This window comes from Panthera leo, chromosome B1 (assembly GCF_018350215.1).
Source record: "Panthera leo isolate Ple1 chromosome B1, P.leo_Ple1_pat1.1, whole genome shotgun sequence".
Taxonomy (NCBI): Eukaryota; Metazoa; Chordata; class Mammalia; order Carnivora; family Felidae; genus Panthera; species Panthera leo.
Genome location: NC_056682.1, coordinates 34,806,906 through 34,819,728, shown reverse-complemented (window position 1 = coordinate 34,819,728; position 12,823 = coordinate 34,806,906).

Genomic DNA, 12,823 nt, shown 5'->3' with positions numbered 1-12,823 from the left:
ATTATTTTACATCCCAGAGGTTACCACCCACAGCAGTGGCCTGGGAGCTAGAGATGAAGGTGTCCTCTTTCTAGGCCAATGCCAGAGAAAAGAAAAGGGAAAATGAGGAAAGGTCAGATGGATTGTTGTTTTTTTAAATTCATGTTTTTTAAAATTTTTTTTTAACGTTTATTTATTTTTGAGACAGAGAGAGACAGAGCATGAACGGGGGAGGGTCAGAGAGAGGGAGACACAGAATCCGAAACAGGCTCCAGGCCCTGAGCTGTCAGCACAGAGCCCGACGCGGGGCTCGAACTCACGGACCGCGAGATCATGAGCCGAAGTCGGCCGCTTAACCGACTGAGCCACACAGGCGCCCCGGGCTTCGTGTTTAAAGTATGAAGTGTGAGCCATCATCTTGGGTGGAGGCAGTTTTCCTTGACGTCAGCTCCATCAATTTGATTTAGAGGTCTCCCAGCATCTGTGCAGGACTAGGTGTCAGGTGGAACCTTTCTAAGCTGTGTGACGTGTGCCCAAGGCTCAGTACCTGTTAGTTTTCGAGCAGTGATGAGGAGAACAAAGGCGAGAGAAATGGCAGCTAAAATTAAATCTGCTTACAACTTGCAGCCCACTGATAAATCCCTGAGACATACAGATTGTAACACTCCTACAGCTCCCTCAAGGACTTCCTTTCATGTTTTACCATTATAGCTCTGCTCTGGTTAGTGTTACTGCCCTCGATAACCGTAAACAACCCTCCCCAAGGCATATGTTAGCAATCATCTTTCAAGCATACGGCCCACTGACATCTATCTGAAGGGTCTCGTGACTAATGTTTTATTCGACAGTAGTAAATGACCTGATCTTAGCAGCTAGCCCCTCAAGGTCCTGGAAGCCTTGCTTCCAAATTCCCTAGAGACTTACGCCATCCTTAGCTCCCATTAACTAAAAAGCGTATAATGTGTCACTCCTCACAATCCCAGGGCAGCTCTTTCTGCCTACAGATCCTGACCTGTTACTATGATAAAAGCATCTGTTTGCACCAAAAGCATCTCACGAATTCTTTCTTGACCCTTCACTCTCGGCCCCATATCAGCAGTGTTAGCGGCCAGGAGTACTTGGTAAAGTCCTTTCCAATGGGACTCAAGGGCAGTTTTCCTATGATGACATTTTCAGAATACTCAGTCATTAGGCTCTAAACTGTGACCAGAAAGATCCTTGGAACTTGATGATGGGCTCGAACATAAGACGTTAGAGGCTTTTAGTAGCAAGTCATACTAGCATGAGTCAACAGGAGATTGGCAGAAGGTTGTGTTTTGATAGAATTCCAAGAAGTCTGCAGTTTTTCACTGAGGCTCATACGATTTGTCTAGTAGAGTGGGTGCCTCAGTCACTGGAGATCAAGGAGGTATACCCTAAATGGGGAACACTTTTTAACGTTTTTGCTATTGTGGGGGCATCAGCCTTATTGCAAGGGAACACATGATCTAGAAAACACAGTCATAAGAACATACTGGTGACATAGCTGGGCGCAGGGGTGCAAGGGCACCTGAATCTGGGGGCCCAAACAGACCAGGTTCTGCCACTCGCCGCTGACAAAACCCAAGGGCAGAGGAACGAGCGCTGATAAAACAAGAAAGGAATTTATTTCAGTGAGGTCAACACTGGGAAGACAGTGGACTAGTGTTTCAAAGAAGGTCTTTAACGTGCTGAAAACACTTCCAGGTTTATGTAAGGAAAATGTGGCACAAGGATCAGTGGGTCCTTGCTGGTGGGCAGTGAGGGTCAGGTGGATTGTTGTCTTGGGGTCAATCATGGGAAAAGTCTTTTTGGCTCAGGGCAGTCCTTATTGCTTGAGGGGGCAATTTTGGTTCCCTTCAGGGGACACTTTGCCCGCAGGGTATTTTGCCTGAGTTAAGAGATAAACTGGAAAGAAGAACTTAATCAATTAGAAAGTTTGAGGTCAATATGGAGGTAGTAGGGCTCCTCTTTCAATAATCTATACCAATTGGAAGTTGAAGTCCAGCTGCAGGTGTTTAAAGGGTCCAGAGGGAGGGCGTTGGAGGCTTTTGGGAATAAGAACAGCTTTTTTTAAGGATTATGGACCTGACAAGTCAGACATTGCTGGTCGACAGTGTTTGCAATTTTATAGAAGTCTCCCCACTCTACTCATCTTAAGTGCCCTATAGTGGGTGAAGGGATGGAAAAAACAATAAATGGAGATTGTCAGGGAGCTGGGAAGAATCAAATGGCCATCTTGGGTTCTCATGGCCCTGACTGTCCACCTAATTTATAGCTGGTGTTTGCCCACCTTAATCTCTCTGATCCAGGAGTAGACTGTTCCCATGGGACAAGGACATCAGGATGGTAAGGCTCTGGCTGTGGGTGGCCATTTTTATGGAAGCAGAATGGGCTTTACTGCACGTGCCACAGTCTTCATCATCCTGCTACTCCCTTTGCATAAAATCCAGTGACATATTGAAATTTCTTTCCAAAGACTCATTTTCCACAAACCTTCTACAACTTTTTTTTTTTTTTTTTTTTTTTTTTTTAACATTTAGATTTTGCCCTAAGTTTTCCCTCTTTAAATATCCAGCCTCATTTCGGGACCAAATTCCTTTCTTTTCCCTTAACAAGAATGTGTTTTTATTTCTTATATTTTCTCTTACCAAAATATACATCTTATTTCCTTGCATACAGAGTTATTTCTCTTATTATTTCCAGTAGTCTTAACTACACTTACTAGAATTCTTAACTCTTAGAAATCTTAATTTTTAGTGAATATTTAGTAACTAACTGTGAACTGTTACACCAGCGCTTTTTAGATTTGTAAATTTATGAATATATTCTTTTTTTAGCTTATAAGTATACTCTATAATTTCTGGAAGGATATGTCATTTAAAATTTTCCAATATAGCAGTAACACATTCACATATCTTTTAGTTTCTCATGATGAGAAGCCAAAAGTAGATAAACCTCTATTCAGTATTTAATCCTTTAGTATTTTTTCTTATTTGGAAATGATCTAAATATTTAATGAATTTAACTTAACTCTTAATTTAACCTAACTTAGCAAAACTTTAAGGTTTTATGTTACCAAAAAGATTTGGGAAAACAATTTAAGTAGATTTTAAATATTGCAGAAGAGTTTATTTACAAACTTTCATCTTGTTTACATCTATTTAATTTACTTTTTCTTAATAACTATGTTTAAATACTTTTTTTAAAGTTTATTTATTTTTGAGAGAGAGAAGACAAGCTGGGAAGGGGCAGAGAAAGAGAGAGTGAGAGACAGAATCCAAAGCAGGTTCCAGGCTTTGAGCTGTCAGTACAGAGCCTGATGCGGAGCCCAAACCCACCAACCATGAGATCATGACCTGAGCTGAAGTCAGATGCTTAACCGACTGAGCCATCCAGGCGCCCTTAATAACTGTGTTTAGATTACCTACACAAACTTCATAAACATTAGCCACAGTCAGCCATTGTCCGAAGCTATTATTTTTTTGTTCATAGATCTTATAAGAGATAATGTGAGCTTATTTGACTGGTAAACTCAGATAGGATAAAAGTCTTATACTTGATGTTGATAATTCTAAAGACCTGTCTATTCTAATTAAACCATCAACCTTAAACTGGGTTTTATATTGAATATTTCCCCAGATGGTGTGAACTTGAAAACCATTTGGCTTAATGTCTATCTTCCTGAGAGTTTAGAATGCCCAATCCTTACAAGTGCTTGCCTTCAAACCAGCTAAACAGAGTTCTTTTACAAATTAATTTTAGCAATACCATCTGGAGGTAGAAAAATGTCTCACATTTACAACATGTATATATGAACATACACACAAACACACAAAGGCAAAGGACTTCATGGTTACTAATATTTGTGGAGGAGTTTTTGTGTGTGTGTGTGTGTGTGTGTGTTTTAATTAATACAAAATTGGAGGTGGGGCACCTGGGTGGCTCAGTCGGTTGAGCGTCTGACTTCAGCTCAGGTCATGATCTCATGATTTATAAGTATGAGCTCCACGTCGGACTCTGTGCTGATAGCTCGAAGACTGGAGCCTGCTTCAGATTCTGTGTCTCCCTCTCTCTCTGCCCCTCCCTGCTCGTGCTCTGTCTCTATCTCAAAAATATATGAACATTGAAAAAATTTAAAAAATAAAATATCATCTCCCAGGGGCGTCTGGGTGGCTCAGTCAGTTAAGCATCTGACTCTTGATTTTGGCTCAGGTCATGATCTCACGGTTTGTGAGTTCGAGCCCCACATCAGGCTTTGCACTGACAACATGCAGGACCTGCTTGGAATTCTCTCACCGCTCTCTCTCTGTCCCTCCTCCCCTCTCACGTGTGCATTCTCTCTCTCTCTCTCTCTCTCAAAATAAATAAGTAAACTTAAAAATATATATATCATTTCCCAGTGAAAGGAGTTGGGGATCCTTGGGTAAATGAGTCTGAGGGCTGGGTCAGAGAAAGTTTAAGGTGAGCCTAGAATATCTTGTTATTCCAGAAAGCAAGTGTTCACAAACCAATAGGAACATGTCAAAAGGACACAGAAGTCAACTTGAAGGAACACAAGAATAATGTAAGAATCAAAATGAATAGTGAGAGGAATGGTTTTTAACACACTGTATTTGAAAATTGTGAGTTTATTTTGATATTAACTACAATGATGACATGACTGAGTCTGGGAGGGGAGTGGCTGGGGTATGGAGAAAGGAAAGCTGTCTTTAGAGAAGAACCAATAAACATCGAAGGAATAATAGAATTGGAACCATTACCATTTTGTAACCATCACACCAAAACTAGTGCAGGCAATAATAGCTAATTTAGACACTACTGAGTGAAAGTTTTTGAGAACCAGGATATTCACACAGTCTGAAAGTATCACCCCTTAGCTTATTAATGGTGAATGAGGGAAAGTGCCTTTTTAATGGATAAACCAGGTAGGTATTAATCAAATAAACAGCGTTACCACAAATGCAGAAAATGGCATCATATTCTTCCCAATATGATGGACTGAGAAGGACACAATATTTACGACGTACAATTCTTGGCAAAAAAAAATGTTTACTCTGAAACTAATCATTAGGAAAATAATCAGACAAGTCCACATTCAGAGTTATTCCACAAAACAGCTCCTCTAGACTTTTAAAATGTCAATGTCATGAAGGACAAAAAACAGGTACACTATTCTAGATTGAAAGACACCAAAGAGATAAGACATGTAAATGACATCACCAAAAAAAAGACGGTTGTAAAAGACATTGGGACAAATAGGGAAATTAGACTGTATATTAAAGTACTACACTGTTAAATTTTCTGAGTATTGTAATTGTATCATGATTATATAGATGTATGCATAAGTATTTAGAGGTAAAGTATAATGATGTCCTGACTAATTCTCAAATGGTTACCAAAAATTTAAAAAGTAAATATGTGTGTGTCCAATTTGTTCTGTGTGAAATTTTTCTATGGGTTTGAAATATTTCAAAAGAAAAAGTTGGGGGAAAATAATGCATAACTGAGATCCCAAGAAAGAAGAGAAATCCTTAAGGGCCAAGAACAAAAAGAGAACTTAAAACTAGGTAAGCTGATACTGTGGCTGCCTCCAAATGTGGTGTGTCGAAACATAAGGCACAGCATTTCACAATCACTCAGAGATAAAGGTGAGTCCAAAAGTCAGTGTAAGCAGGGAGCTGGAAACAAGACTCCCTATTAAAAACTGTGACCCTCAAAGTACAACACCGTCCCCACAAGGGTGAGGTAGGAAAAAAAAGCTGTCCTCTGGGACAGGGAGTTGACAAGGGAGTTTGTCTCTCTCAGCCTGGGCGTAGGTGGGAAAAAAGTACCACCTGAGAAATTAGCCCCACAGGGCTGCTCACACCTGTTTGGGCTTTAATTTTTTCATTTTTTATGTGATGTTGGAACTACCAAGATGAGAAATAAAAAGTGGTCCTGTATGTATATTTTACCCCAAGTAAAATATGGTTCCAGGCTATTGATACCATGAACACCTAGAAGAGGCAAAGGCAAGAAAACCTTTTTGTTTTTAAATTTTTTTAATGTTTGTTTTTGGAAGAGAGAGAGACAGAGTGCAAGTTGTGGGGAGGTGAGAGAGAGGGCAACACAGAAACTGAAGCAGGCTCCAGGCTCCGAGCTGCCAGTACAGAGCCTGGTGTGGGGCTCAAACCCACATACTATGAGATCATGACCTGAGCCAAAGTCAGATGCTTAACCAACTGAGCCACCCAGGCGCCCCAAAACAAGACAACTTTTAATGCCTTGCAGAATCTGCACAGTTAAACTGCTGAAGATAGGCTCATGGCCCCAAATTACAAAATTTACAAGGAAACAATCAACCATGACTGAGAACTAACATAGAAAAAGCAGGATTAGACCCCAGAACTTCAGCTAAAACGACTCACAGCTTACAATTATGAAAATGAAAATGTACTAAATAATTTAAAAGCATAAAAAGGAATTAAAATGAAAGAATACATTGTGAAAATGACTAGGCAGATTTTTTAAAAAGGAAATAGAATTTCTAAAAATAAAAGTATATTCATTCATTTATTCATCAAATCTCAATGAATAGATTAAACAGAAAATTTGATACATCTTAGAAAAGAATAACTGAACTGTAAATGGCACTGAGGAAATTACCCAAATGCAAGATATGGGATGAAAAGATGAGAGAAAGACTGGGTGACAGGTGGAGGAAGGAAGAGGAGAAGGAAGAGAGAGAATGCAATGAAAAAGTCTATCATATATCTAACTTGATGTCCAGAAGGAGAGTTTAAAAATGGAAGAGAGACAATATTCAAAGAAAAATCAGTGAGTGTTTTCCAGAACCAATAAGAGATATGAATTCTCAAATTCAGGATCAGATTCCAAACAGGTAAAATGATTCATACCTAGATCTAAATCCTATAGACGTCAAAAAGTTAGTACAAGTACATTATGAACAATACGATGTGTTAAAAGTTGTGGGGTGCCATCACAGCAGTGCTTAGCCTTACCTGTGTACTGGAAATAAAGGAAAGCCGGAAAATCAGAAATCTAAGCTTCCATCCCAAGAATCTAGAAAAAATAGCAAATCAAACCTAAACAACTAGAAGGAGGAAGTAAACATAGCAGATATTAATGAAATAGAAAACTAATGTACAGCAAAGAAATTTATCAAACCCAAAATCTGGTTCTTTGATAAGATGAATAATGTTGAGAAATCTCTAGCAAGACCGATCAAGAAAAAAGAAAATGAAAGAGAATGTTACTGAGCTCAAGCTCCACCGCCTGTCACTTGAAAGGCCATTACTCAAGAGATGAGATTTGATTGGAGAGGAATTTGAGCTTTATTCAGGAGGCTGGCAACCCAGAGAGAAGGTAGACTGTTGTCTAAAAGCCCACTCTGAGGTTTCTGTGTGGCCTAGGGGTTTTTAAAGGGGTTTAGGGTAGTTAATCAGCAAAGGGAGTGCAGTGGCCTACAATGGTTCTTGGTTTCCTGTAGACTCGATGATGCCAGCTACAAATGTTATTGCAGGATTTCAGGATTGTGCCAGGGGGTCCGGTTCTTTTTTTATGATATGCAGGAGTGTTCTGTTCTTTCTGTAGAGGAGGGAAAGGTCTACAGATGCACAAAGGGAGGTCAATAAAATCATTTGTGTGACCTAAAAAAAAAATTTTTTTTTGCTAAAAAATTACTGGGCTAATCAGAAAACTGAGGCAGCTTCAGATTTGCTGGCCTCTGTGGCCTGGGAAAGTTTGGTCCTCTGCTCCTCAAAGCTAGTGGTCTGCAGATCTCAAAAAAAAGTAAATTTGTTCTGCTATAGATCAAAGGCCTTAGGTCAGCAAGTAAGGAGTGTGTTAACTTTAATAAAGTCAACCCTTAAGGCCGGTTGAAGTGGTATTATAAGAACATCACTACAGATCATACAGTTATACTACAGATGTTAGGAAGGTGTTTATTTTGAGAGAGAGAGAAAGAGAGAGAGCAGGAAAGGGGGAGGGACAGAGAGAGAGGGAAAGAGAATCCCAAGCAGGCTCTGCACTGACAGTGGGAGGTTGAACTCACAAACTGTGAGATCATGACTTGAGCCAAAGTTAAACACTTAACCGACTAAGCTACCCAGGTGCCCTTGGAATAACTTTACACTTTTAAAAACACAGCTTACCAAACTGACAGAACAAGAAATAGAAAAGCTGAATAGTTTGACATCTATTGAAGAGATTAAATCTCACAAAGAAAACCCCAGGCCAAAAAGCTTCACTGGTAAATTTTTCCAACCATTTAAAGAAGAAATAACAGTTTTGCACAAACTCTTCCTGAGGAATAGAAAAATAGGGAATACTTCCCAACTCATGAGGTCAGCACGAGGTAGTTACAAAAGTCTGACAAGTAGATTACAAATTAAGACTGGAAGCCAAACCAGAAGTAACAGGCAAGTCTTTATTTAGTACAAGTAAGAGTCTACACAAAAAAGGATGCTGGCTCCCTAAAGGTCTATTTTCCCTCCATGAAACAGCAGTGAATAAAGGTTTAGTGAATAAACCTTTATTCACTAAAGTGAATAAAGGCTGAATTAGTGGGGAAGGGAATTGTCTCACTGTCCAGGGAGCCCAGAACAAATCACTCTTGCTTTTTTATGGAGCTGGAAACCAGGGGGAGGGTAGCGAGAAGGGCCAGATGCAGAGGCATCTGAGTAGTCTCAGCTGACTCCCAGCCTCCTGCAGTGGAGGATCATAGGCTAGGAATGTAGATATTGCAAGTATATGTAAGAGGATGGCCAGTGGAGGGGGCTAGGGAGCTGAGTCCTTGACTGTCACTCCCTCCACACTGCAATGCACAAGCTGTGCATCCAGTCTGTTGGGAAGGCAGCTTCCCCACTCCCACCCCTACCCCATGAGGGCTGCCCAGCAAAGCCTTTATAGTTGTCTGTAGTCAGGCCTGATCACACATACAATTGGCTTGGAGCCAGACTCCTCATAGGGTGTAACATATATGTGGGCATCTTGCTGAAGGGTTGAATGGGGCTAAAATTCAGTTCACGATTTCCTGCCAAGCTGTGGGCCCTGGCATGGATTTATGTCCACCTGGAGGAAGGAGCACCTTTTCGTCACACAAAGGTACCATATAGGCTGCTGACAGCCCTGCCCACATTAACAAATTAAAGTACGTCTCACAAAGTCTTCAATAGATGCAGAGGAGGCATGTGATAAAATTCAACTACCATTTATGATTTAATAAAAGGAATGAACTAGGACCAGAAGGGAATTTTCTTAACCTAGTAAAATGTGTGTCTGTTTCCACATTTCCTCTTCTAAAGACACCAGCATACCGGATTCGGGCCCACCCTACTGATTTTAACATAATCATCTTTTTAGAAGCCCTATCTCCAAATGCTGTCACATATTAAAGGTTTTAAGGATTAGGACTTCAACATGGAATTTGGAGAGATAGGAGGTGGGTGTCAGGAGAGACCAGTTTCCAGATGTTGCTGCAGGAAGGCAACCCACAGATTCCCGAAGGCTTGGGTAAGGTAGAACGGAAAGGGAGGGATAAAGGATGACTGGCTTGGAACAATAGGGTTAATACTGCTCCATTTACTGAGATGGTGAAACCAGGAGAGGAATAAACTTGAGCTTGAGCCAGTGGAGAGCCCTGAGGCATTCTAACCTTTAGAGATTGACTAGAAGAAATGGAGCCCAGAGGAAAACTGAGTGGCAGCTAGTGGGAAGGAGGAACTAGGAAACCTGTAGTAGCTTGGAAACTGAAAGAGAAGAGCCAGCAAGTTCTGTTGATTCTACCATTTCATGTCTCTCAAACTCTTGCTGATTTCTCCTCTCAGCCTGACCTGCACCCTGATTCCACTCTAGTGAGGACCAGCAGAGGGAGCACTCTGTTCCAGGTGCAGGCTTAGGGGGATGCAATTCTACAGATAATATCAAAACAATAAAACCCAGTCTGCTTTTTGTTATCACCATGTGCTGGCAATTCTAAACCATGTAGGTCATAAAATGCTTTTCTGAAAAAATGATTTATTGGTCTAAGTTCAAAATGATGCCTGTGGTTATGTAAGCTTCAAATGGAACATTTTTATTACTATCTTTTAGCAAACCTGGGAAGCTAATTTAGGGAATTCACAATGATACAGTGGGCTGTCACATTCGTTTTGAAAGTAAGTTCTTTATTTATTTTTTTGTTATTTTTTTTAATGTTTATTTATTTTCGAGAGAGAAAGAGAGAGCAAGCAAGGGAGGGGCAGAGAGAGAGAGGGAGACACAGAATCCGAAGCAGGCTCCAGGCTCTGAGCTGTTGATCATGACCTGAGCCGAGGTCAGAAGCTTAACAGACTGAGCCACCCAGGTGCCAAAAGTAAGTTCTTAATAGTTTGGATTTAAAGCTCATTTTAGATGCAGTTCGTGTCTTCAACCATTAAAATAATACATACTCCTATGTTTAAAAAAAATTTTTTTAATGTTTATTTTTGAGAGAGAGAGACAGAATGCAAATGGAGGAGGGGCAGAGAGGGAGGGAAACATAGAACCCGAAGCAGGTTCCAGGCTCTGAGCTGTCAGCACAGAAGACAATGTGGGGCTTGAACTCGTCAACTGTGATGAGATCATGACCTGAGCCAAAGTCGGACGCTCAACTGACTGAGCCATCCAGGCGCCCCATACTCCTGTGTTTAAACAGTAGATTCAAAATCTACGACGATAGTAGAGCAATTGTAAATACAAAAGGTGGAGCGCCTGGGTGGCTCCTTTGGTTAAGCGTACAACTCTTGATTTCAGCTGAGGTCATGATCTTGCAGTTCTTGGGATAGAGCCCTGCGTCAAGCTCTTCATTGATAGGGTGGAGCCTGCTTGGGATTCTCTCTTTCCCTCTCTCTCTGCCCCTCCCCCCTCAAAATAAATAAAAAACTTTAAAAAATACAAAAGAAACAGCATGAGTTATAGTAATTGTGTCATTTGAATTATAAGTTTTACTGGTGTTTAAAATTTATTTATTTTTTTTTAAACTTTTTTTTTTTTTTAATTTTTTTTTTAACGTTTATTTATTTTGGAGACAGAGAGAGACAGAGCATGAACGGGGGAGGGTCAGAGAGAGGGAGACACAGAATCTGAAACAGGCTCCAGGCTCTGAGCTGTCAGCACAGAGCCCGACGCGGGGCTCGAACTCACGGACCGCGAGATCATGACCTGAGCCGAAGTCAGCCGCTTAACCGACTGAGCCACCCAGGCTCCCCTAAAATTTAAAACAGTGAAAGAATATAAAGCATTTGGTATATTTTTGTTTGGTAAGTTAGCAAATTTTAGTTCATGCATGAAATATTTTGCCGAATTTGAGTATCTTTAAGTTAAAATTTATTTTTTTTAATGTTAATTGTTGCTGAAGAATGAATCAAGACAATAGTGATTATTACAGATTACTATGTGATTGTTAGCAAAACTAGTTTTGTTGTTTAGAGGAGAAAGATGTTTAAAAATAATCCACTCCCCAGATATCCAATATGCTAGTTATGAGACCAAAATATTTAATATTTCATCTCTGAATATACATATATAAGGACAAAGCTTACTACCTCCTGGGATGCTTTCTATCCTTGCAGTTGGAGAACTGGGTGAGGAAAAATACAATCCTTTTTTTCTGGCCAGTGTGAAGGGACGATGAGGAAAATATCACATGAAATGTGGCAGTCTTCATATTAAATTAGCTGATGGCTCCATCTGTATTTTCACAGAAATGGCTCAAGTGGATTTTATTTTACTGAGTTTCTTTGAATATTTTTTTTCCTTTTTTCAAAGCTGTAAAAAGTAGTGATTTCCCAATTACTCTTCCTTGAGCCTATAAAGGGGTATTAGGGAGTGAATGCAGGGTTGGGTTCCGGGCCTCCCAGGCCCCAACAGGACACATTTACACATTAGAGTCCAGATGTTATGGGCTAAATTGTGTTCACTCAAAATTCATATGTTGAAGGCCTAATCATCAGTACCTCAGAATGTGACTGTATTTGGAGATAGGGCCTTTAAGGAAGTGATTTAAGTGATTTAAGGCTGTTAGGGTGGACCCTAATCCAATATGGCTGATGTCCTTATAAAATGAGAAAATCTGAACATACAAAGAAACACCAGGGGGCCCACATGTACAGAGGGACAACCATGTGAAGAAGCAGGGATCTCAAAGGAAACCTGCCCAGCCAGCACCTTGATCTTGGATTTCCAGCCTCTGGAACTGTGGGGAACAAAAAGTTCTTTGCCGAAGCCACCCAGTCCGAAGTATTTTCTGATGGCAGGCTGAGCAAACTAATATATCAGGTGGCATTTGTTTGGACTGAGGATTCCACAGGTTAGTCTTGGGAAATTACTAGAATAAGGGACAGATCACAAACTCTGAGACCATTCCTCTGGATTTGAGTCCCGGCTTTGCTGTTCAGTAGCAGATCATTGGTGGGCCATTTACTGAATGCTGGGGGCCCAATTTCATGTCTGTAAAGTGGGGGTGGAAACCACTACTCAGGATTTCAATGGAGATGACGTGGGGTAATGTATGGAAAGTGCCAGGCCAACAGCAGGAGCCTAATAAATGAGGATGCTGAGCCAAAGCATTCTCCACTGCCTTAGCTCATATTAATTAGATCCTGTCCAAGGGGACTACACTGGGGACGGCTGGAAGTCTGTGAATTTTACAACTAAGGGAGGGTGGTTTTAAAAATATATGTTGAGTGAAGTTTTAAAACTTTTGCTAAATTTGCATGTAGTGTTACTTTGAATGATTTGGGAAGATTAAAAAAAATAAGTGTCTCTTCTCTGCTTATAAAAATAGCATATGTTTCTACATATG